Genomic DNA, 25,554 nt, shown 5'->3' with positions numbered 1-25,554 from the left:
CTTCATTTGAAATTATTTCATAAAATGTATCTGGCTAAAATGTTATAACTGGAATTGTGAAGTAAGAAGTCTATGTAAATAAAAACGGATAATAATTTAACGTACTGTACAGACCGTGAGGTGAGATGAGATTCATGAGGATAACGTTAGGCCTTTTTTTCCCTCTCCTCACATCTCTACGCCTCCAGCCAGTTGCGTGCCCTACTTGTGATACAGATTTGAGGGGGAGCGCGCTTCGGCGAACTCACAGAGCAGGAGGAACTTATCGAAGCACACGTGTGCAGAGTAGCACGGAATCCAAGGACTGGAACACACGGAGAGACCTGGCACAGAGATGTGGCTACTGTCTTTCATTTGACCAATTTTGAGGTTGTATTTAGTGGGAGTTAAAGTTCTTCTGTATCAACTGTTCAACAAGTCTTTTACGTTACCAGGTTAGACTTCTGTTGATCCCCGTATTCATTAAAGATATTGAATGCAGCAGGAGTGGTGATCACTTCTCCTAGCCTATAACGTTAGCTGCTGGCTAGAGCTGCCTGTTGACGTTAACTACATAGCTAGCTAATGAAGGCTTTCAACAACAATAGCCAATTTGACTGAGAAATTGACAAGCTAACGAATTCATGTCAAATCAACCACTGTTAAACAAATTGTCGAGGAATTAATATAACGGGCTGTCTTAAATCATGCTGCAAGTGTTATGTGGTAGTTGACTGCTACTGTAGCCTTGGTCTGTAATGGGAATGTTTTTTTATATATATATTCCTATGCACATTTTCAGAATTCATAGTATGCCATAATACCATGCCCTTTAAGGTGAATCAAATGTCATGATAATCTCACTACATATCTTCATTGCCTTGTGTGAACTATAGTGCTTTTGGGTGGATAGGGTTAATCAATTACCTTTATCCCATATTTCCCCTTATTCACCTCACGTCTGAATGTCGAAAACCTCATGTGAACTTGTAGTCTAGCCTATGCACTGACACAATAGCAGTGTTGTATTCTGTCTCGTTCTAGAAAATACCAATTAGCCTCCACCCCTCAAACACACCTAAGCATGCAAAGAATTCAGTGACGTCATTTAGAGCCTAAGCTGTACTGAATTTAGTTTTAGCCTTGGCAAAATATGCTTGTGTAATTGGGCCCTATGCTTTATGGTGAGAGACAGGGTCAGGCAATGTTTTTGTATCCCAATCAAGATAAGACCGGCTAGTTATTAGAGAGATGATTGGATAAACAAAATTGTCAATACTCAAAGCTGATTGCATTGTGTCCCCTAGATTTATACACAATGTCCTCCACAGCATGGGAGAGGCAAGCTCATTCTGTAATGGCTCTTAGAATATTTTATTCAGAGAATAGGTTGAATTACAACTAATAAAAAATGTAGTTATAGCCTATTAATTACTGCGTTAAAAGCCCCTGTCTGACATTTTCTTTTCCTATTGTTAACCGGTTGTTAACCTTTTATCTCACGCTACCTTTATCTCACTGCCTTTGTTAGGTACTCAGTAATTAGTGAAGGCACCTAAAAGGATAATTGTCAAAGGAACAAAATGGAGGCCAAAGGTGTTTCCTCATCTAATCTCCACCTTGTCGCACATCCAAGGGCGAAAAGTAAAGTATGGAGGTATTTCGGCTTTGACACCGATGCAGACGGGTGTATACTACACTGGAGGAGGATCTACTGTCGCATATGTATGACTCAAATAGCATATTCCGGCAACACTTCCAATCTCTCGTACCACCTGGAGAAGAACCACCCAGCTGAGTTTGTGAGGAGCAACACAGAGCAGATGCGTGAGGCAGTCGCAACAGCCTACTCCAAGATAAAAAACTGAACCTATGCAGCAGCAATGTCAGGGAGCCATCCTGAAGTGGAGCCCAGCGTTTGAATATATCAACCGACGGCATAATGATCTGACGTCTGCGATCATCAGCTTTGTCTGTGAAGGGATGTACCCTGTGTCTGTGGTGGAAGAACCCACCCTTCAGGCCCTTTTAAGGACAGCAGATCCAAGGTACTTGCCCCCTAGCAGAATCAACGTGGCAATGAAGGCCCTACCACAGAGGTACAATCAGATCCGAGATGCAGTGCTGGGTGAGGTGGCAGGGGTGGTGAACTGCGGTGTCTCAACTGACCTTTGGCAAAGCCAAACCCAGAACAGGACCTACATCTCCCTGTTCATGCACAAAACGGACTAGGTTCCGGTTTCTCCATGAGTTCCAGGTGCCTGAAAACTTTTGAAGTTCCAGAGGACAATACAGCTGAGAATTTTACCAGAGCATTGTACGAAACCTTTGTCGAATGGGGGATAACTCACAGTCAACGGTGCCACCACTAACGGTTCATTGGACATTGTGAAAGCTTGCTCTCTTCTGGATCTATCCGTGCAGATGCCTTGCTTTGGCCACACTATAAATCGAGGGATGGATGAGGCCTTTCAGCCGTTGACAGCTTTTTGGGACTTTGCCGCTAACTTTTTGATTATTTCCAACAGTCCGTGATGGCTATGTATCTGCTGGGAGAGAAGCAGAGGCAGCAAGGCCTAGCCCAGTGTGTCCTCATCAGAGACAGGGTCCGATCCTGGGTGTCCACGCTAACAATGCTCCAGCGCTTGAAAGAGCTGCAGGCCATTGTCAGTGTGGTACTCATGGAGGACAGTGACCACCATCAGCTGAGTTTCAATGACAGTGAATGGAACATGGTTGAGGGCTTGATTGGAGTTCTGCAACCTTTCAAACTGGTAGCTGACATGATAACAGACTGTAGATATTCGACCATTAGTATGGTGAGGCCTGTTCTTCACATGCTGCTGAACACAACCCTCAAGGCCAAAGAAGGGGACACGAAAGAGGTTGGCATGGCCAAAGAGGTAATCTCCAAGGTTGTTGTCCAGCACCTACACGCAGACGTCTGAGATTGCAACGTTTCTCAACGTCGCCACTTTCCTGGATCCCCGTTACAAGAGGCTTCCTTTCCTGTCCCCCCATGACCGCTCCCAAGTGGAGAGTGACATCATTGAGGAGGCCAAAGCCATTCTTGAGAAACAGAGGAATGAGAATGTGGTCACAGATGAGTTGGCTCCTCTTTCTGATGAGCCACCCAACAAAAAACAGACTCTTGACAAACCGTTTCCTTCATGTAGCAATGCAGGCAACCCTTTGGCTGTGATATTTTGCCAGTCAGGCAATGACGAGAACCAAGAGGAGCTACACGCTCAGGTCGTGGAAGAGCTGAGCAACTTCAAATCCCAGAAGATCCTGCGTCTCAACGAAGACCCTCTCCATTGGTGGTCGGACCGTATGGGCTTATTCCCTACTCTCCCTAAGGTGCTCCAGAAGTACTGGTGTGTCCCCGCCGCTAGTGTCCCCTCCCACAGACTGTTCAGCTCCTCAGGGACTTTCTTCTGTGGTAAGAGGAACTACCTCACCCCGGCACATGTAGACCAACAGGTGTTTCTCTATGAAAACTCACAGCGCTGCCATGAGGCTGAACCTATTGAGGATGACTCAGGGGAATGGGGCTTGGGACAGGAGCAGGACTCTGGGTTATGCCATGGAATAACTGGGCAGGCCGCTGCCCATTACCAAACAGTTACAATACCCTAATCCTAAAGGAAATACTTAACTAAATGTCCTCAGCATATATTCCTATGTTATCTACTAGTAAAAAGGATTTATGTGAGTGTAACATCTGGTGAATTTTCCATTTCTGATCATGCTGCAATTTTATTTGATTAACTATTTGATGTAGGGCTAAATGTCTTTTATTGTCTCAATGTTCAAGTCATTTCTGAGTCATTGTTTGCTTTGCTCTTTGAAGTCCTTAGACTGTTTAAGATGTCTTTACAATACGTTTGAGATAAGCTTTGATGTGCCAAGCTTTGTTATCTCTACTGAACTCTCAGAAGAACATAAAGTATATCCTATATAATTTGAATCTCTGCTTGCTCGTGTTCATTTTGTGTTCAATGTGTCCAATACAATTTCCTCAGATGAGTCCCGATGGGACTACTAAGGTATCAAATTGCATTTATAGGCTTCTCCTCAGTGTTACAGTTGTTTCGGAAAGGAAATCAGCAATGAACTGCCCATTTAACCACCCACCAGACGCCACTGAAAATGTGATGCAAATCTGATGGGGAGAAATGTAATAGAGTTGAAATCTCAACCATCCTGATTACCCTCAGTGCATAGATACGCACTGCGGCTCTAATTTTAGTCATGCTAAACTGTCTGGCCGCTGCAGGCTGTGCTTTGTGTGCTTGTTGCGCAAGGTCATTTTATCTTCAGGGGCAGGAACTGTTGTTGTCAAGCAAAATGGATCTATTTGGCATCGATATTGAAGGGCTCTACCTCCCTGCGTGTTTCAGGACTAGAGGTCGTTACGGACATATTTACAGGTGACTCACTCAACTTCAGTCCGACTCCACACTGTACACTTCAACAACTGCAGATTATAACCCAATGTAATCTCTGACCCAACACAAATTGCCCCAGAATGGAAATACTGTGTGTTTTATAATGGGCAAAACAAAATGGAATTATGTTTTGTATTGCTCGTAGTTGAGTTGTTCTCAGTGATATGTTGGACTGGATGGAATAAATACGCCTGTTTGTATCAACCCATAGATTTTTCCATTGTATTGCAAGGTAATGGCAACGTATGGACCATAGTTTTCTTTTTCTTCCTCACACAGTTTTGCCCACACAAAATGGAAGGGTTGCCATAGTGATGGGGGGTGCCCGAGGAATGGGTTATGAGACTGCAAGACACCTGGCAAGCCTTGGCGTGCATGTGGTTATAGGTATTGTAAACACACCCTTTTGGTCATGACTCAGTAATCTCCCAAATCATTCTAAAATGCCCAATCCAACATAGTTGAAGCCTGTGTGCTAACATCCTTAGGTTCATGTTTTGTTGAATTGTAGCTTAAGTAATGCTGTTGCACTGATTTTCACTACAGTACAGAGGGAATCTAAGGGAATATTTGATACATTGCTAACACATCCCTGCCTAAGGCAGTTATTTCCTAACCTAATAAAATTTGACTCTTCAATCAAATTGAATAGGGTATTGCAAGGAAATCATTATTAACGTAAGTGTCACTGCTTCAATGAATCAATGAAACCCAAATCCGAAGTGTAGGTTTTAGTCTTTCACTTGGCTCTCCCTGGTCTCTACGATGAGGGGAGGATACCTGCTGCTCCAGAGTACCCCATTCATTCATCCCTCCCTCCATCCATCCTCTTTTTCCCCCCTCATCATTCCTCTCTCCTCCAGCTGGGAACTCTGAAGAGGAAGGCCTGCAAGCTGTGAAGAAGATCCACGAAGAGGGCAGAGAGGGGAAAGGTAATTTCCTCATAACAATTTCCCTTATAGCCTCTCTCCCGCTCTGTCTCTCTCCCTCTATCTCTCTATCGTTTCCACACAGCCATTACAGAATAAATAGGCTACCTCTCAAATCGGTCTGCTCCTATACACAGGCAGTAAAGCTATTCAGACATAGGCCTATGTACATGAGTGCCCTGGCTTTTAGCTGTGTTTCCCGGGGTAAAAATGTGGGTGTATGTTAGTAAGAGTAAACCTCTTCTGCTTTATAACCGCGGGAGGATGTCTGTCCACCTGCACCTTGTCAGAGGCGGCTTGGACGCCAGAGTCCATTCCAAAGGCAATTATCTAAAGGCTGCAGGTTTTCTCTAACAATTCCCTTAAATGTACTTTTTCCATTTATTTTGATAAAAGCAAGGCCGTGTCACACGAGTGGGAGCAGGGGAAAGGCGAGGGAGATGTGTTTGTCTGTGCTTGTGTTTGATGAGTACGAGGAGGAAAGCGAACTGCTGCCAACCAGTCTCAGTCTCATTGTCATGCAGATGTGATTTAAAGAGGCTGTTTGGAAAGGAGAAGGGAAGACAGCATATTTTGATCCCAAGCGGGCAGCTTCTCTCTTCCCTTCCTCGCGGGTGCTGAGATGACAATGATCGTAGCACAGCTCCAGTCAGCCAGGGTAACATCATTGTCGTGTACGCCCTGCGCCCACAGAGTAATGATGACAGACGTGGAATTGAGAAATGGTTTTGTTTGTATTAAAAACAAGAAATGTCCCCCTGGTGCCAGGAATCCCCCTCTTCTCCCCCTCTCCGCCCAGCCCTGGCATGTACTGTCAGGCAAGCAGTGTTTATTAAGCCTCTAACAAGTTGTGTGGGAGGCAAAACGATAAGAGTTCCTACATGAACAGGGATATCTGGTTGTCTTATATAGTGTGTACTAGTCGGCCTGAGAGCCAATAACAATGTCTGCCACATAGATGCATTTCTGAGCAAATTTTTTGTTTGTGTATTTCATGCCCTCTCCTATATCTGAGCACGTTTGGTATTAGCTCTGTATGTCAGAGTTTGTCCTCGTCACCCAACATATAATCACTCCATATCACTGTGTTTGTTTGCGGTCTAAGATTGGATGGTTGAGGAAATGTTTGTGTGGCATGTCACCAGGAATTCTCCTCTGACCTTAGTAGGGCTAGAATGTCTAACCTTGCTTCATCAGCAGCATACGGAGACAATAGAACAGATTTGTGTGTTGTCAGAATGTGTTTGCTAAATCACCAACCAGGCAAGACAATGCTTAGAGACAGTAGCTTCAGGTCCTATTAAGCCTCATTCATTCTTCCCCCCTCCACAGTTTAACCCTGTTCCTTATTCAAGACTGTCCGCTTTAGAGACGTCTCTACATAAGAGGGGACACACACTAGGGCCCGGTTTCCCATAGAGATGGAACATATTTAACCTTTATTTAACTAGGCGAGTCAGTTAAGAACAAATTCTTATTTACAATGACGGCCTACCCCGGCCAAACCTGGACGACGCTGGGCCAATTGTGCGCCGCCCTATGTGACTCCCAATCACGACCGGTTGTGATACAGCCTGGATTCAAACCAGGGTGTCTGTAGTGACGCCTCTAGCTCTGAGATGCAGTGCCTTAGACCGCTGCGCCATTCCATGTAACATGCATTTCCCAAAACCCCACGCAGAGAGAACGTTCAATAATGATAGGATCCAAAGAAAGGCATCGCTGCTCTTGGATCAGCTTTCTCCCTTTCAAATCTTACCTTAACTTTAGAATTATTCTACAATACTGACAATTGATCACAGCCTATGAGATATAACCTATAGCAGGGTTCCCCAGCTGGCATTCGCACAGAGGGTGCTTTCATTTGTGCACCCCAAGTTTTCTGAGCAAACCAATAAATAAATGACTAAAAACACCAGGAAATCAGCTCCAGGGGATTTTAATTTAGAAAATCTGTTCCCAAGTATTCCCATTCATAATAGAGAGACATATGATGGTATACAAATGTAAGTGTAATGTGGTCTGTGTGTAGCTTGTGTAGAGGAGTCAGGCACAGGACAGCAGATATGAGTAAATAAACGTAATTTACTCCAAATAGGCAAATATAATACAATAAAGCGAGCCCACATAACGGACCGTATAACATACAAACAATTACTCACAAACAAACATGGGGGAACAGAGGGTTAAATAATGAACAAGTAATTGGGGAATTGAAACCCGGTGTGTAAGACAAAGACAAAACAAATGGAAAATGAAAAGTGGATCGGCAATGGCTAGAAGGCCGGTGACGCCGAACGCCGCCCGAACAAGGAGAGGGACCGACTTCGGCGGAAGTCGTGACAGTAAACAAGGTTTGAAATGATTATGTTTAGTCAAATATATCTGTTTGGGCTTCTTGTGGTCAATTTGCAGCCTTCAAATTATTTGTAATTATGTTCTGGCCCACGACCATCCACTCAAGAAAAAATCTAGTTGAACCCTGACCTATAGCAACAAATATTTAGCCGGCTTATTCTAATGCTTACCCTATGTAATCTATGCAGAGTTACTCCACCTCAAGAATTGCATTTGGCGAAAGGCTCGGCACACGCATACTCAGGCTGACTGACTCTCGTTCAGGCAAATGAGAAATAAGTGCACTCAGGCCATCCGGAGGGCCAAAGTTAGTTACTTTAAGAGGCAGTTCTCTCTCTGTGGGTCTAACCCCAAGAAGTTCTGTAAAACGGTTAAAGACCTGGAGAATAAACACTCTTCCTCACAGCTGCTCGTGTCCCTTAAAGTTGATGATGTGGTTACTGACAAGAAGCACATAGCTGAGCTCTTTAAATCACCACTTCATTAAGTCAGGATTCCTATTTGACTCAACCATGCATCCTTGACCGTCCAACATTTCCTCAACTTCCACCCCTTCTAATGTGACTAGCCCCGATGCTCCTCCCTCTTTTTCCCCTGCCCCTGCCCCACTGAGTCTGAGGTGCTAAAAGAGCTCCTTAAACTTAAACCAAAAAAACCATCTGGGTCTGATGGTTTAGATCCTTTCTTCTTTAAAGTTGCTGACCCTATCATCGCCAAGCCTATCTCTGACCTTTTTAACCTGTCTCTCCTCTCTGGGGAGGTTCCCATTGCTTGGAAGGCAGCCACGGTTCGTCCTTTATTTAAAGGGGGAGATCAAGCTGATCCTAACTGTTATAGGGCTATTTCTATTTTGCCCTGTTTATCAAAAGTCTTGGAAAAACTTGGCAACAATCATCTCACTGGCTTTCTTGATGTCTATAGTTTTCTCTCTGGTATGCAATCTGGTTTCCGCTCAGGTTATGGATGTGTCACTGCAACCTTAAAGGTCCTCAATGATGTCACCATTGCCCTTGGTTCTAAGCAATGTTGTGCTGCTATTTTCATTGACTTGGTCAAAGCTTTTGATATGGTAGACTATTCCATTCTTGTGTGCTAAGGAGTATTGATGTCTCTGAGGGGTCTTTGGCATGGTTTGCTAACTACCTCTCTCAAAGAGTGCAGTGTATAAAGTCAGAACATCTGCTGTCTCAGCCACTGCCTGTCACCAAGGCTGTAGCCCAAGGCTCGATCCTAGGCCCCGTGCTCTTCTCAATTTACATCAACAACATAGCTCAGGCAGTAGGAAGCTCTCTCATCCATTTATATGCAGATGATAGTCTTATACTCAGCTGGCCCCTCCCCGGATTTTGTGTTAAATGTTCAACATCAAAGCTTTCTTATTGTTCAACAAGCTATCTCTGCCCTTAACACCTCAAAAACAAAGGTCATGTGGTTTGGTAAGAAGAATGCTGCTCTCCCCACAGGTGTGATTACTACCTCTGAGGGTTTAGAGCTTGAGGTAGTCACCTCATACAAGTACTTGGGAGTATGTCAAAATGCATATGAAATGAGATTTTGTTTTACTACAATGTAAAAAAAAAATTTAACTGAGCCATGTTGGTTTAAAAAGCTGACTCTTCCAAATGAAAAATTGATCACAGATAAGGATTTTGTTCTTGTTAAGTTTCGTATTTTTTTGAAGGTACTATAGAGAAGAATACCTTTTTTCTTTTTTTAATTGACATAAAGAGCCGTTGTGTTGAACACTGTGCAATGTTTAACAGTGAGAATGGCAGAATGTTGAACTTACTAAATGAAATGAGAGTTTGACTGTGTGATATTAGGTTGCTTCTTGTGAAAATAATTTCCGTCTGGATTTTAATTTTAATGATACATTTTTCATTTGGAAGAGTCAGCTTTTTAAACCAACATGGCTCAGTTTAAATTGTTTTTACATTGTCCTTCTCTCAGCTGCAGGATAAGGTTAAATCTAGACTTGGTTTCCTCTATCATAATCGCTCCTCTTTCACCCCAGCTGCCAAACCCTGATTCAGATGACCTACCTACCCATGCTAGATTACGGAGACGTAATTTATAGATCGGCAGGTAAGCGTGCTCTCGAGCGGTAAGATGTTCTTTACCATTCGGCCATCAGATTTACCACCAATATTCCTTATCGGACACATCACTGCACTCTATGCTCCTCTGTAAACTGGTCATCTCTGTACCCGTCGCAAGACCCACTGGTTGATGCTTATTCATAAAACCCTCTTAGGCCCCACTCCCCCCTATCTGAGTTATCTACTGCAGCCCTCATCCTCCACATACAACACCCGTTCTCCCCGTCATATTCTGTTAAAGGTCCCCAAAGCACACACATCCCTGGGTCGCTCGTCTTTTCAGTTCCCTGCAGCTATTGACTGGAACGAGTTGCAAAAAACACTTCAATTGGACAGTTTTATCTCAATCTTTTCATTCAAAGAATCAATCATGGACACTCTTACTGACAGTTGTGACTGCTTTGCGTGATGTATGGTTGTCTCTACCTTCTTGCCCTTTGTGTTGTTGTCTGTGCCCAATAATGTTTGTACCCTGTTTTGTGCTGCGACCATGTTGTGCTGCTAAGTTGTGTTGCTACCATGTTGTTGTCTTGCTACCATGCTGTGTTGTCATGTGTTGCTGCCATGCTATGTTGTTGTGTTAGGTCTCTCTTTATGTAGTGTTTTGTTTTTATCTCAATTATTTGTACTTTTAAAACGCTGGCTCCCGTCCCCGCAGGAGGGCTTTTGCCTTTTGGTAGGCCGTCATTGTAAATACGAATTTGTTCTTAACTGACTTGCCTAGTTAAATATAACACTAAATCAAGATTTGGCACATCATTGCGCACACGTTAGGCTACACATTAGTAAATATATTGAGGCAAACATTACAGACAGTAGCGTAGCCTACAAATAGCTAAATAAAACTAAATTCGAATGAAAATTACATTAAGTTCAATATCATTTTAATATAGGCCTATATATAGCCTACTATATGGATATTGTAATACAGTTATCTCGGTTTTCATTTGAAGCATCTTAATATCCTTTGCTTGTTTGTAACAATTGCAAAGACATTGGCGACTTTGTATTCGTTCTGAAGTTATCTGCGGTCACAGAAAGACAGATAAACAAGTTGATTTTGTGTTAGCTGAGATCTTCTGTTTTGTTAAGTTGCGTCAACTCGAATCTGGTATCAGAACAAAACAATCGGCACATAGTAACTTCTGAGTTCTTTGTACTTTAATTAATGCAAACACTTGAATGGTAAATATGTGGCTCGTATATACGGGCTCTCTGTAACACCTCGCAGGGCAGACAGAGAACTGGTAATGACATCACATGTTCTTCCTTAAATACTGGACAGACTTAGTTCCCTCTCCATGAGGGCCTGTCATAGTAGAGGCTAGAATATGGTTTAGACTTATTCCAGCCTATCGATGGCGTGCAGGTTGGTCCCAACCTCTAGACGCACTCCTGTTTCCTGGCTTTGTTGTTGTCTCTGGCGGATGTCTCATCTTGTGACTGCAAAATGCACAGTTCTCTAAAACCCTTACACCCCCCTGCATATACCTTTCACCCATATCCTGTTATTGCTATTATTCTACAGAAAAGCTCTTGTAAAACCCTCTTTTAAAGCATCAGCATTCTGTCCACATGACCCACCATCACATGAGCCACTTCCTCTAACATATAGCAGTATTCAATTATCTTATAGTTAATAAACGTATCATTATAGCATCTGTGTTATATTATATAGGTTATGCAAACAGATTGTTATATTATATAGGATATGCACACAAATAGTTGGTCAAACCCTAACAGTTTATAAAGTGACGCGTATGGGCAAAAAAACGACGTACTTATCTGTTCTGCGAATGGTCTGAGGCAGTCATTGAATAACAAGCGTTTTCAAGGGCAACTGTAGGGACGACGGTTTTGTAAAACAGTGCCGAGATTTAAAGATGATCCGACAAAGTTCTAACGATGAATTTAACCTCAAAATGGTTTTGGGAAGCCGGGCCCAGAAACTATGGACGGCCGCGTGCCATTGACCAGAATATCAACAGTAAATTCCCCGATGATTCTACAAAACAGCAAAAACAGCCAAATTTCGTTGAAACCCCAGCAGGTAAATGCTATAACACACCGCGACGTGGCCAAAAGATTGGACGGACACCGCTGCTTTTAGCTGTTTGTCGTCGCCGTGTCTGAGCCTTTGTCCATTCAACACATTTTGGTGTGGTACTGTGGGACCCCAACCGCTGTACTACTGTACAGTCAACCTGTTATTTACGGTCATCTAGAAACGTACAGCATCTGCTGGTATTTTATGATAATTGCCGTGTCTCGGCAATAAAAGTTGGTGACTTTTTTTTTGTGTCAGAAAGCCCAGCGTTTTAGTTTGCGACACCAGTGGCAGCATCCATCTCCTTTGACGACTTCCTGACTTCCATACCACCTTTCTGCAATGGAGAGTGAGAGATGAATCTCACGCCAATAGACATCCTGCTGATTTGCCATCCAATCTGCCTTCTCCTTTTTCTGAGCAGCGTCAATCTATCCTATAATGCTCCTAGAAATTGTGGATGATCAACCTCTTATCCGAGTTGCAGCTGGATGGTCAAACTAGCAGCCAGCCTGTTGCCTTTCCTCTGTCCTGTTATTGGACAGCAACTGGTCAGTTTGTCTACGTCCCGCAGCGGTCAGAACGGGTCAGAGAGAGAATGTAATTCAGTATTTCAACACATCTTTGGATGAGACATCTTTGTTGATTTTCCAGATGGCACGACGCCTTCTAGTCTGTGCCCTCCAGCTGGCTATTTGGCACTGTGACTAGTCTGGAGGATACCCTTCATTCCTTCATGACAGATCTGGCACCGTGACAAAACTCTGGCACTAGAGATGAACTGGAAGAATATTTACTACAGCGTGGATATTTTTTCCAATAAATTATTCTAATCTATGTAAATATTGGTCAATATTGGACCGTGATTTAGAATAGAGAGAGCTTATTGGGGATCACACATTCTCAGTGGAGTTATTACATTTTTTTTATGGATATGTTCATTTTTGGAGGATAAATGCCCAGTAAAATCCTAAGAGCTTGATATTTACGAGAGTTTAAGTGTTGGAGAAGAAGAAAGGAAAGAGGAGAAAGAGAATAATTATGCGTTCGTTTGGATATTTGAACGGTATTAGATGAATTCCACAGCAATGATTTGTAAACCGTATAACCACCATATAGTTAGCTTACTCATACAAGGGACAAAGAACAGCTTCTCTCCAATTTCTACTCTTTGTAAATCACGGTCTCTTGGGATGACCTTATACAAGCCATTAGCCGGGCGAATATTTTGTTATCTCCCACTTAAGATACGAGATCGTTAGCTAGCAAGGCCTTTGTTGACTCACTGTGACTCACTGATTATTACAGAGAGATGTCCTCTGTCCTCCTCTCTACAGCTACATGGCTGTCAATTGACCTCTTTGACCCCTCGCTTTACACAAATTTGTTCAGTACAGTTATGGGTCGTTAGTATACACACACACACACACACACACACACACACACACATCCCCTATGGGTCTTTCCTAGTACCCTTATGAAGCCATTTACAGAAAGGTTTTAACAATAAAAGGTTGATTTTTGAAGCAAACTTCCATTTTCCTACCAAGAGTTGCTGAATATCTTTTCATCTGTAGTTCTCCTTCCCAACAGAACATCTACTTTTATCCTGGATTTCTCTAGCTTTCTCTACTCTTATTTTATGGGGCCATTTATACGTCAGCTCAACAATGCTTGAGCCACTGTTCACTCTTTACACTCAGTGGGGAAGAGTCCCGGGATTATTGTAATGCAGAGTAATGTACCTAATTATGGGACAATCATGTGTTTAATTATGTGCTTGAGCACTTGGTTCGGGGACCCCACAAGCTGTACCAAGTGGTTCAGAGATATGACATTCTGATTCGTGTGTGTGTGTGCGTGTATGTGGGGCTAATGTCATTACTCAATACTATTGTGTAAAACCCTAAATTCCTAGCCATGGAGCGAGCTTCAGTCATGATGTTCTTGTTCCTGTCTCATTATAGCGTTGACTTTTAAAATGCTTTGACTTCATTTAATTAGGATTGAATGTGGCCCTTTTTTTTATGTTGGAGCAGTTATCAAGATACATACTGTATTTATTTGCCTTGCACTGTTATGCAGATGAGTAAAGTTCAGTGAAGCACTCTGTCCACTCTGTCTCTTCCTGTGGTGATGGAAATAAACGCGCTATCATTTGGCCCATAAGAATTGATTCCTGCATACACAATTAACTCTCCAGCTTTTCTTGTAACGTTTCGTCGGTTATAGTTTCCATACCAGGGAATATTAGATATACATCTACATGTGCTTTCTGCTCTTTTATTACACTGCTGATGAGATCGTGTTTAATTCATGCCAGGTCACTGAGTGTATTGCCATAATGTAATCTACCTCGTGTTTAGTTTTAGTCTCACGGTTTATAGTGTACTACTGAATGAGACCATGGCTTATCATACAGCTGTTTATCCTTCAGGGGGACAGGAAGTAAAAGATTAGGATTTGCATAATTAGGATTCCTGAGATGTTAAACGCAAGGAGGGGACTTTATGCGTATGAGGAGAGAGGACTTTATGCATATAACATTTACATAGAAGATTCTACTCATTGCAAGCCTTTGCAATAATCTGTCTTGCCTTTTATGGACTGGTGTGATCACTTTACTGTCTGTCAATGGTTGATGTAAAACTAAATTAAAGGAGGATGTCTTGTCCCGACCTGTGTTAGTACTACTGTAGCTAAGCAGACATCTATGACAAGGTAAAAATCTGTCATTCTGCCCCTGAACAAGGCAGTTAACCCACTGTTCCTAGGCCATCATTGAAATAAGAATTTGTTCTTAACTGACTTGCCTAGTTAAATAAAGGTTAAAAAAAAGGTGGGAAAGGGTTAGGGCTGTATCTCCCTCACTAACTTTAAGCATCAGCTATCTGAGCAGCTCACCGATCGCTGCAGCTGTACACAGCCCATCTGTAAATAGCCCATCCAACTACCTACCTCATCCCCATATTGTTTTAGTTTACTTTTTTTGCTCTTTCGCACACCAGTATTTCTACTTGCACATCATCATCTGCACATCTATCACTCCAGTGTTAATTTGCTAAATTGTAATTACTTCGCTACTATGGCCTATTTATTGCCTTACCTCCTTACTCCATTTGCACACACTGTAAATAGATTTTTTTCTATTGTTATTGACTGTACTTTTGTTTATCCCATGTGTAACTCTGTGTTGTTTTTTGTCTCACTGCTTTGCTTTATCTGGCCAGGTCGCGGTTGTAAATGAACTTGTTCTCAACTGGCCTACCTGGTTAAATAAAGGTGAAATATATATATTTTTTAAATGTATTATAGTATAGGAAAATTGTAATGTTTGTTTGTGATTTGTTGATGCCTGTATACAGTTGAAGTCGGAAGTTTACATACACCTTAGCCAAATACATTTAAACTCAGTTTTTCACAATTCCTGACATTTAATCCTAGTAAAAATTCCCTGTCTTAGGTCAGTTAGGATCACCACTTTATTTAACAATGTGAAATGTCAGAATAATAGTAGAGAGAATGATTTATTTCAGCTTTTATTTCTTTCATCACATTCCCAGTGGGTCAGAAGTTTACATACACTCAATTAGTATTTGGTAGCATTGCCTTTAAATTGTTTAACTTGGGTCAAATGTTTTGGGTAGCTTTCCACAAGCTTCCCACAATAAATTGGGTGAATTTTGGCCCGTTCCTGCTGACAGAGCTGGTGAAACTGAGTCAGGTTTGTAGGCCTCCTTGCTCGCACATGCTTTTTCAGTTCTGCCCACAAAATGTCTATAGGATTGAGGTCAGGGCTTTGTGATGGCCACTCCAATACCTTGACTTTGTTGTCCTTAAGCCATTTTGCCACAACTTTGGAAGTATGCTTGGGGTCATTGTCCATTTGGAAGACCCATTTGCAACCAAGCTTTAACTTCCTGACTGATGTCTTGAGATGTTGCTTCAATATATCCACATAATTTTCCATCCTCATGATGCCATCTATTTTGTGAAGTGCACCTGTCCCTCCTGCAGCAAAGCACCCTCGCAACATGATGTTGCCACCCCCGTGCTTCACGGTTGGGATGGTGTTCTTCGGCTTGCAAGCCTCCCCCTTTTTCCTCCAAACATAACGATGGTCATTATGGCCAAACAGTTCTATTTTTGTTTCATCAGACCAGAGGACATTTCTCCAAAAGTACGATCTTTGTCCCCATGTGCCATTGCAAACAGTAGTCTGGATTTTTTATGGCGGGTTTGCTTGCTGAGCGGCCTTTAAGGTTATGTCAATTTAGGACTTGTTTTACTGTGGATATAGATACCTTTGTACCTGTTTCCTCCAGCATCCTGACAAGGTCCTTTGCTGTTGTTCTGGGATTGATTTGCACTTTTCGCACCAAAGCGCGTTCATCTCTAGGAGACAGAACGCGTCTCCTTCCTGAGCGGTATGACGGCTGCGTGGTCCCATGGTGTTTATTCTTGCGTACCATGGTGTTTATTCTTGCGTAGGTACAGATGAACATGGTACCTTCAGGCGTTTGGAAATTGCTCCCAAGGATGAACCAGACTTGTGGAGGTCTACAATTCTTTTTCTAAGGTCTTGACTGATTTCTTTTGATTTTCCCATGATGTCAAGCAAAGAGGCACTGAGTTTGAAGGTAGGCCTTGAAATACATCCACAGGTACACCTCCAATTGACTCAAATGATGTCAATTAGCCTATCAGAAGCTTCTGAAGTCATGACATCATTTTCTGGAATTTTCCAAGCTGTTTAAAGGCACAGTCAACTTAGTGTATGTAAACTTCTGACCCACTGGAATTGTGATACAGTGAATTATACGTGAAATAATCTGTCTGTAAACAATTGTTGTAAAAATTACTTGTGTCATACACAAAGTAGATGTCCTAACCAACTTGCCAAAACTATAGTTTGTTAACAAGAAATTTGTGGAGTTGTTGAAAAACGAGTTTCAATGACTCCAACCTAAGTGTATGTAATCTTCCGACTTCAACTGTATTTAGGCATAGAAGAATGTTAATGTTGTTTGTATGTTTTGTGTTCTGTTCACAGTGGAGTTTCTGTTCCTTGACCTGTGTTCTCTGAAGTCGGTACGGCAGTTTGTCCACAGGTTTAAAGCCAGGGCTCTAACACTTCACATCCTTGTCAACAATGGTACTTATACACCAAACAACCTCGTTATTCAATATATCACAGTATTCACCTTTAAAGAGAATCATAGCATAGTTATTTCATCTGAAAAATCAAGCGAACACTGGTTGTCGTCAACCTTTGAAAATACAGTGCCTCCTGGTCCTAGGAGGCCTCTGAAATGGCACCCTATTCCCTTTAGTGCACCACTTTTAACCATAGCACTATGAGGTAGTGCTCTGCTATAGGAATATGGTGCCATGTCAGGCGAAGCCCTATTGTGTAGTCCTCCGTGGCAGTTTGTTTGAACAAAATAGCTTTTATTGAGACAAGGTCTTTGGAGACTCCGGTACTGTCTGGCTTGGGGGGCTCCCATGCTGTGGTAACAGTCAGCCACTCTCTGCTCACAAACAGGCTGAATTAATAATTCACCAGTCTGCAAGATGCTAACATCACTTATCACACCCGGCTGATGGATAATGGATGGTAGATGCCGAAGGAAGGACGTAGTGCAGACGTTAGTGCCACCCCATTGAGAGAGTAATGATAGGGAAAGGTCATCGCTACACAGACCCCGGATGTGTCCCAAACGGCGCTCTATTCTCTATATAGTGTGCTACTTTCGACCAGGACCCATAGGGCTCTGGTCAAAAGTTCTGCACTAAATACGGAATAGGGTGCCGTTTGGCGCGCAGGCCTCTATAGCATCCTGATTTCCCTGAATTCACCCCGTCGGTAGAGTTGTCGTCACGCCGTGAGTTCTCTCTGTCTATGCCCTATGCTTTAGTAAGCTAAGCAAGGCCTAATGCCACCTTGTATCTCTTTCACTTTAGACATCTAATTGCATGTCGAATAGTGTTATTGACAAACTAATCGTTGTAATCTCCATTACCATGTAGTCAATGGTGTTTAAGTTAGAGTAATGAGCTGTTTCAGTCTGCATTAGGGGAAGGTGTGTGCTTGAGAGACCATAGACTGATCTGCAGACAAGTCTTGTTGACCATCGTGTGTAAGTGTTATAGCACACCTAGAGGTCAGGCGTCTATAGAGGGAGTGTTTTTAATAATAACTTAATAAGAAGATATGCCACGTAGCAGACAGATCTATCCAGAGGAATTTAGGCCTACCCTAATAAAAAATGTATGCACTCCCTGTACTCTAAGTCTTACAGTGAGTACATACTTTTTTAGCGTACCGAGTGTGATCTCTACGAGAATCGAACCCACATCCTTAGCAGTACCATGTATTTCTCATTTCACAATCACTCAACAGAAGTGTCAGTTATTGATGGAATATTTCTAGGGTGTTTTTTTTCTAGCGGCTATGCTTCTGCCTCTGCATTGCTTGCTTTTTGGGGTTTTAGGCTGGGTATCTGTAAAGCACTTTGATTGAAATGTCATATTGCTTGTCCTTCATAGCCAGTATCATGCTGGTTCCCGAGGGAAAGACGGAGGACGGTTTCGAGCTGCACTTTGGTCTGAACTATCTAGGACACTTCCTGTTGACAAACTTCCTCCTGGACAAACTGAAGAGGTCTGCGAGACACGTCACCATGTCCTCCGCCACACACTACGTTGGAATACTCAATATGGAAGACCTACATGGCAGGTAGGGACCTGGACCTGCGTCTGTATTCACGATCCCAGCACTCCTACCCTGAGATGCTTCATGAGTATAGACCCAGATTATTTGGTATGTGGATTCCAACATTGTTCTCAGGTGTCCAATTGATAGCTGAAATTGAATCAATCTCTTGAAATCAAAATCCCCATGTGGTATTGTCATCTCTTTGGTATTAGTCATGGTTGATGGACAAACAAGTAGCACATTTAAAACCATTACCACTGTGGTAGTAGTATTTATCTGTTGGCTATGGGTGAATGTCATTCTCAATTCAAGATACAAGCTTTATCCAATGAATCTCATTGACCGACAAAGCCTCTTGATTCCCATAACTTTTTTTTCCCATAACCTTTTTTGATACTCGTAAAATATTTTACCTCAATAAAAACACTAACATTTTCTAAAATGTTCTTCCCAGGACAACATTATTAGTTTTGATGACAGATAGTGTTGTGTGATAAACCATTATTATACCGTCTGTATTGAGAGGCTCCTTGTCTCAAGGGCAGAACAGCAGTGTCTCTCTCTTTCACGCCTGCGAATTTAGATGTGATAGATGGCTTCGTCACATCTGGGAGAAATGCTGCTGGCTACAAGGGCTAGCTGCAACGGTGCCACCTAGAAACAATCTCACGCTGTAAGAAAAAGAAACTGGGGGGGGGGGGAAACACGTTATAGATTGGGTATTTCACAGGCTGATGCTCTTATGACCTTCACAGTGCGTTTGTACAGAAAAGTTGCTTCGCTTTGGACAGTGTTTCTGGTGTTAACAATAAGTCTATCTATTCAGTACAGTACAGACAGTGTATAATAGACATTGGGTTTAGTCATGCAGATAGCTTAGTAGGGGGCATTGGATTGGGAACAACAAGGTTGTAGACAGCGTACTGAATAAGTATGTTATGTATGTTATAATTTGCTTAGTTTTTTTGGACAAACTAAACTGCCAAATGATCGTATTATAAAGCATGGCTTAACCCGAGATAAACGGTCTCTCTTGTCCTCTCCCTCTTTCCCCATCTCTCTCTCTTCCTCCCTCCAGGTCCTGCTACAGTGAGCATGGTGCCTACTCTCAGAGTAAACTGTCTGTGGTTCTCTTCACATACCATCTGCAGGAGAAGCTAACAGCAGGAGGGTTCCCAGTAACATCCAACGCAGTAGGACCCAGGCATGGTGGACACTGACCTGTACAACAACCTCTGCATTCCAGCCCAGGCAGCCAAGAAACCTGTTGCCAAAATGCTGTTTAGGGTAAAGTAGAATCTTAATCTAGATGACCATTCGAATATTTAAAGGCCACCTTAGGGTTAGGAACCTGAGACAAAAATGCATCAAATACACTATAGATATGGGCCACATTCCTTCTCAAAACTAACAACAGTGTCATAGTATTTCACCTAACAGTCTTGTACTTCACTATAGGATAACTTAAACTATGCTGACAGTACTGTAAGACTGTTCAGGGTACGGTAAACAACCTTTACAATTACTTAGGAATTTGGCATACTTGAGGAAAAAATGCACCAAAGATAGATATGGTAATAGGTGAAGCTTCTACGCTTGACCACAGCTTAACCGCGGTGATTGATGAGAATACTAATAAGGTGCAACACATGTGGAAACATCCAGCCTCTTACAGTTTCAGGCTTCATAATGAGTTTTTCTGTTGATCATATTGCCATGCAATCCCTGTGTTTTAAAAAGGATTATAATTGCATTCTTGGGGTTCTGAGATAGTAAAAGCATGTGAATTATAGTCGCATCAAAGGGTGTGTTAAATGGGGTGGTCAATTTATTCAGAACCACAGGTGAGTGAGAGGCACAGGAGGTTGGTGGCGCCGTAACTGCGGAGGACGGGCTCGCGGTAATGACTGTAGCGGAATAGGTGGAATGGTAATCAAATGCATCAAACATGGTTTCCGGGTGTTTTTAATACCATGTGTTTGATGCCATTCCATTCACTCTGTTCCAGCCATTGTTATGAGCTTTCCCCCCCTCAGCAGCCTCCACTGGTTAGAGGGTGTGTGTATTCATGAAAACTACATCACAATTTGTGAGAAACCTGTGCAAATAATCCCCATTATAATTAGCAGGTTAGCATTTTTCGTCATGAATCTTGTTCTGGAGGCAGCTCTGCAGGGTGGTCACTGGCTGGCACAAAATCATAAAATCATTTAAAACCTAGTGCCTAACCTTAACCACATTGCTAAATCTAATGACTAACTGTAACCTTAAATTAAGAACCAAAATGTACTTTTTGTTTTACATGAATTTTTACGGAGATCGCTCAGTTCTGCCTTTAAGACAAGACTCGTCCCAATAAACGTCAACCTGCTTATAGAATTTAGAGGCGAACAACAATTTAGCTGCACGCAAAATGCATGTGGCAGTAATGGTACATTTGTTTATTTCTTAATTATTGAAATCACCCTTGAATCTGCATCTAAAACGTCACATTACATGGTCACAGATTCATTCTGTATTATGGCATTGACAGTGTAGCCAATTTGCTTGTTTGCCTGAATAGTTTTAGATGACTGTCCTTTTTACCACAGAGAAATGTGCTGGGAAATTAAGCCTTACCTAGTTGGGCTTTAAGAATTAAAAAAAATGATACAGTTTTTCAAGGGTGACAATATAAAGATAGCCTGAAAAACATCTGGACTTCATTTCCTCAATACTCATATTCCACAAAGATAGTGAGTTGATATCGTCAGATATTGATATTTATCTCCGTCATAATTTCCTTTTGGAGGCTTTTATCTTGGAACTGGGGTCTAGCGCCGACTCGTATTTCATTATCTGTCTGATCGTTCGGGTTTTGTGTGTTTGGAAAGATGTCTCATCCACTGAGGTTTGGATTGCCAAGTATTGCAGCATTTGTTTTGCAGCATTTTGTATTGCAGCATTTGTATTGCAGCACTTGTTTTGCCAACTAACTGCAGTACGGAGGGCAGCTATGTGATGCCCACTGGCCACAGATGGTTGCTCAAGCCTTTGTCCATATTACAAGTGATGATCACCCTAAGAAATATGGACCTGCATGAAATATTGTTTTGTTCAACGTTCGTCACTTTTCCTTTCTCTACAAGTATTTATTTTATAAGTGAGACATGTACGTGTGCTGTCTAAGACGTGTATACACATTTCTGGACTGGCGGTCTTGTCTTGTGGCCCATCTGTCGACGGATTTCATTAGGGGCTATTTCACATCTGCTGTTTGGAAATCAAGCCGGCCTGTCTGCCAGTGTCTTCATTCACATTTTCCATTCAAGGAACATCCTCAGTGTTCATCAGATTGACTCTGTTTTTGGCCATACAACAATTTGGATTACTAAAACCTCACCTCTGGTCCAAATATATTGTGGGGAGCAAATTCTTCTTAACTCTTCGAAGTCCCCATCAGCAAGACATTCACACTCTATGTGTTGTTGATTGTGTTTGTGTGTTTAAACGAGGGACGTGAATTCAGATTCCCACGGGCAGCGAGTGTAGTGTTTAAATGCTCTGTGTTGGCGTTTGTTTCACCTCCAGTGCAGTGGGTCCATTTAGGAGCCGCCATATGCGCCTTATATAAGCTCTAGGCTTTCCAGAGCAGTAGGCATGGCCTGCAATAGATCAGTCTAGCTCTGCTTCCTCCTCTCTAACCTCTTCCACTTAACCTGCCTGCTGCTGCCCGGCCTGCTGCACATCACTCACCACAGGCTGCTGCTGCCAGACAGACGTGTTAGTTCACCTGAGAGCTCACAAACGCCTTAGATTGCTGTAACAACTGTTTGTCATGTATCTAAATAGCTTAATTCTTATCTCGTCCGCCCAGGCGCCTCTCTAGCAATTGAGCCTGGCGACAAGGTGTAACTAACTGAAGCTGCTTAGCAATTCAGTTGTGAAACGTATTTTGCATTTTGAAAATGGAACAGAGGACCACATCCTGTTTATGAAAGCGTTGATGTTGCCGGTTCGAATGATTGATAGAACTGGGCTTCGGTTTACAGTTTTGAAAATGGAACACAGGACCACTATGTTTCTGAAGAGCATGCCTGTCCCTGCCTGTCCATTATTTTTTAAAGTGTTATTTCTGTGTCATCTCCAGATCCCAGCCGAGGGAGCGTCCACAGCTATCCTGGCTGCCACTGCGTCTCAGCTGGAGGGGGTCGGAGGCTGCTGCTTCTCTAACGGGGAGAGAACTGAATCCGCTGACATTACTTACGATCACAACGTGAGGGGCTGAGCGGTGGAAACAGAGCTGTGCGCTGGTTGGTCTTCGGGAGGCCTAGAGGAGGAACCAGGAACCATGATCTTAGAAGTATGCCAAGATCATTGGCGTGACACCTCCCTCCAGCGTCAACAACAACCAAGCTGCGTCCCAATTCTCAAGCCTTCCCTTCGGCCCTAAGTGTGCACTTGTTCCCTTCCCTTCATGGATTTAAAAGCACTGATATAGAAAATATGGTAGCAACTCCCTCTAGCCTAGGCTGACACCAATCCAATGCTTTTAAATTCATGGGGAGGAGAGCACAAGTGCATATTTTAGTAGTATCGGGATCCAGCCCAAGTCAGCCCCAGCCAGCACTATATACAGCGACAGCCTGTGGACTTAGGCTAGCAACATCTAGCTACAGCACAAACCTTGGTTGTTGCCTCTACAGTAACTGTCCTCTCTTGACCTCTGTCCTCATAGTACTGCGTAACACATCAGCAATGGAATCGACTCTTCAGCATTTAATATCTTCTAACATATCCCCTCCTCCGCAAAGACAGTTCTGAAGACATCCATTCTGCCATGCGACAAGCTCTATTAAACACATGCTGAACTGCACATTGAGTGATGGAATTTATGTTTGTTATCTTGCAATACAAGTTCCGCTGCAAAATGTATTAAGTGTTGGTACTGTAGCTCCCTCTTCTGGAATCGCAGATAACAAAACATTAAAGAACACAAGGAACAACATCGGCGCTAGTAGTGCCTCGGAGCTACTAATATCTCTTCGAAACAGCTCCATCTTTTTTTCTGTCTAAAATTGGACCCATTCTTTTTCTCGTACTTGGACTCCCATCAGGGGCGGACTGGCCATCTGGCATTTCGGGTAAATGCCAGATGGGCTGGTCCATTTTTATCCTAGTGTGTAACTCTTTTATTTTTATTTTTTTACAAAATTATCATTATCTGGCTAATAATGGGGGCCTCAAGGAAAAGGAAAAAAAATGTCTGTTGTGTTAGAATAATGCCAGAGGCCATTTCTGGTCCTACTCCACCCCTGATTGCCATCAAGGACTGGACCAAATATCTGTAGATGTACCGCCTCATAGCTGTGATCAAAACTATCATATCAAATATGCTTTGGTGAAGGGCTAACAATGACAACCATGAGACTCGAACTTGGTTAGCCTTATTCCCGCTTAATTTGCACTTGCCTCGTTTAATGCGTGTGTCCAATCCTTGTTGTTGTCGTCATCCAGGAAAAAAAATGACAACGAGCTTCCTCATAGTACAGTAGATGCCTTTGCCTTGTTTGACTTCCTGTGCCCAGAGGGGATGTTCTGCCCTGCTATCTCCACTTCACTGTGACTGATGTGAAATGTTGTCGTGATTTTTGATGTCTCTGTGCCATACTGTGATAACAAAATGATGCTTATCTTTTAATGTTCAGAAACAGTAATAACATGTTAATGGTTGGTGGATCATATTTTCAGACACGCCATTTTCAGTCTTACTAGAAGATTCTGAATCTTTAAATTACTGTAAGTGGTTCTCATGATAAGAGGTTTCTAATGTGGAGAGTTCTAACTTGGGAGCTGCCTGTCATTTTGTGCTCGTGTTCGATGGCTGCTTGAATTACAAACACTTGCTGTGACATCTTTTTAATTAAGATGGTTAATAGGGACTGCACATCTTCATTAGCTAACTTCTTCTTCTAGGTGTCTACAGTCCATTTTAAGTATGCGTGTCGAAATTCTCATACAGGATATCGTCAATGTTTTGTCTTAAGTGTTTTGTGTTAGAGTACTGTATGTGTATGCATGCCTAAGCAGTGTAAGGTTCAGTTCTGTACATGCCCAAGACAACAGTTATTCAATAACAACAGTGCCAATACTTACATGCTCTTTAGAATACAAATGAGGAAGGTTGAAGAGAAGAGGACTCTCCTCCAAGCTTCCATCTGCTTTTGTTATAATACAAAATGTGTTATGAGTATAATGCTGGATAAAGGCAGAAATAAGAGACACCAAATAAAAATCGAATCAAATTGGATTTGTCACATGCGCCGAATACAACAGGACCTTACAGAGAAATGCTCACTTACAAGCCCTTAACCAACAATGCAGTTTTAAGAAAATACCAACAAACCAAAAAAGTAAGAGAAGAATAACAAATAATAAACACTCTAAACATTAGATATAATACATCCAAGATGTAAACATTTCAGTAGGACATTTTCATCTGAAGTAATTAGGTTATTCATTGTATTACCACAATCACTGTGAACGATGCCTTGTTTTCCAAGTTTTCTTTAGTTGTACTGTACTAATTAATGAAGTAGCTATTCATTTGAGTTTCAAGTCATTGAGTGATTCATAGATGTGACTGTGTTGTCCTCACTCATAGCATAGAGAAGGATGTCCACATTGGACACAAATCTAAATAAAAACCTATTGTAAATGAATTGCTATCCCAGCTTTTTCATTTTCAACATATTGACAATAGTGTGTGTGGGTGCGTGTGTGGGTGGGGGTCTTGCTCAAGTCAAACACAGGCACTGTCAGAATGATGGGAGATGATTCATTCAAGGACATTCATTCTGTGTGTAGACGTTTAGGTAAGTAAGAAGGATCCAGTTACTCTCATAACCACGGGGGGGCGCGCACGCACGCACACCCCCCATGACATGTATTATGTTACTGTGTGGAAGTAATACCTCTACAGCTTGCAAGCAGG

General features: G+C 42.3%; 2 pseudogenes; both read left to right on the top strand.

Annotated features, from left to right (window-relative positions):
* The first annotated feature begins 257 nt into the window (after window positions 1-257).
* On the top strand, window positions 258-25,282 carry LOC106575205 (E3 SUMO-protein ligase ZBED1-like; annotated as a pseudogene).
* Window positions 335-25,282, top strand: LOC106575206 (dehydrogenase/reductase SDR family member on chromosome X-like; annotated as a pseudogene).
* Window positions 25,283-25,554: the final 272 nt, after the last annotated feature.

This window comes from Salmo salar, chromosome ssa17, assembly GCF_905237065.1.
Source record: "Salmo salar chromosome ssa17, Ssal_v3.1, whole genome shotgun sequence".
NCBI classification, from domain to species: Eukaryota; Metazoa; Chordata; class Actinopteri; order Salmoniformes; family Salmonidae; genus Salmo; species Salmo salar.
Note: the sequence above shows the minus strand (reverse complement) of the source record. Positions and strands in the feature narration are given on the sequence as shown.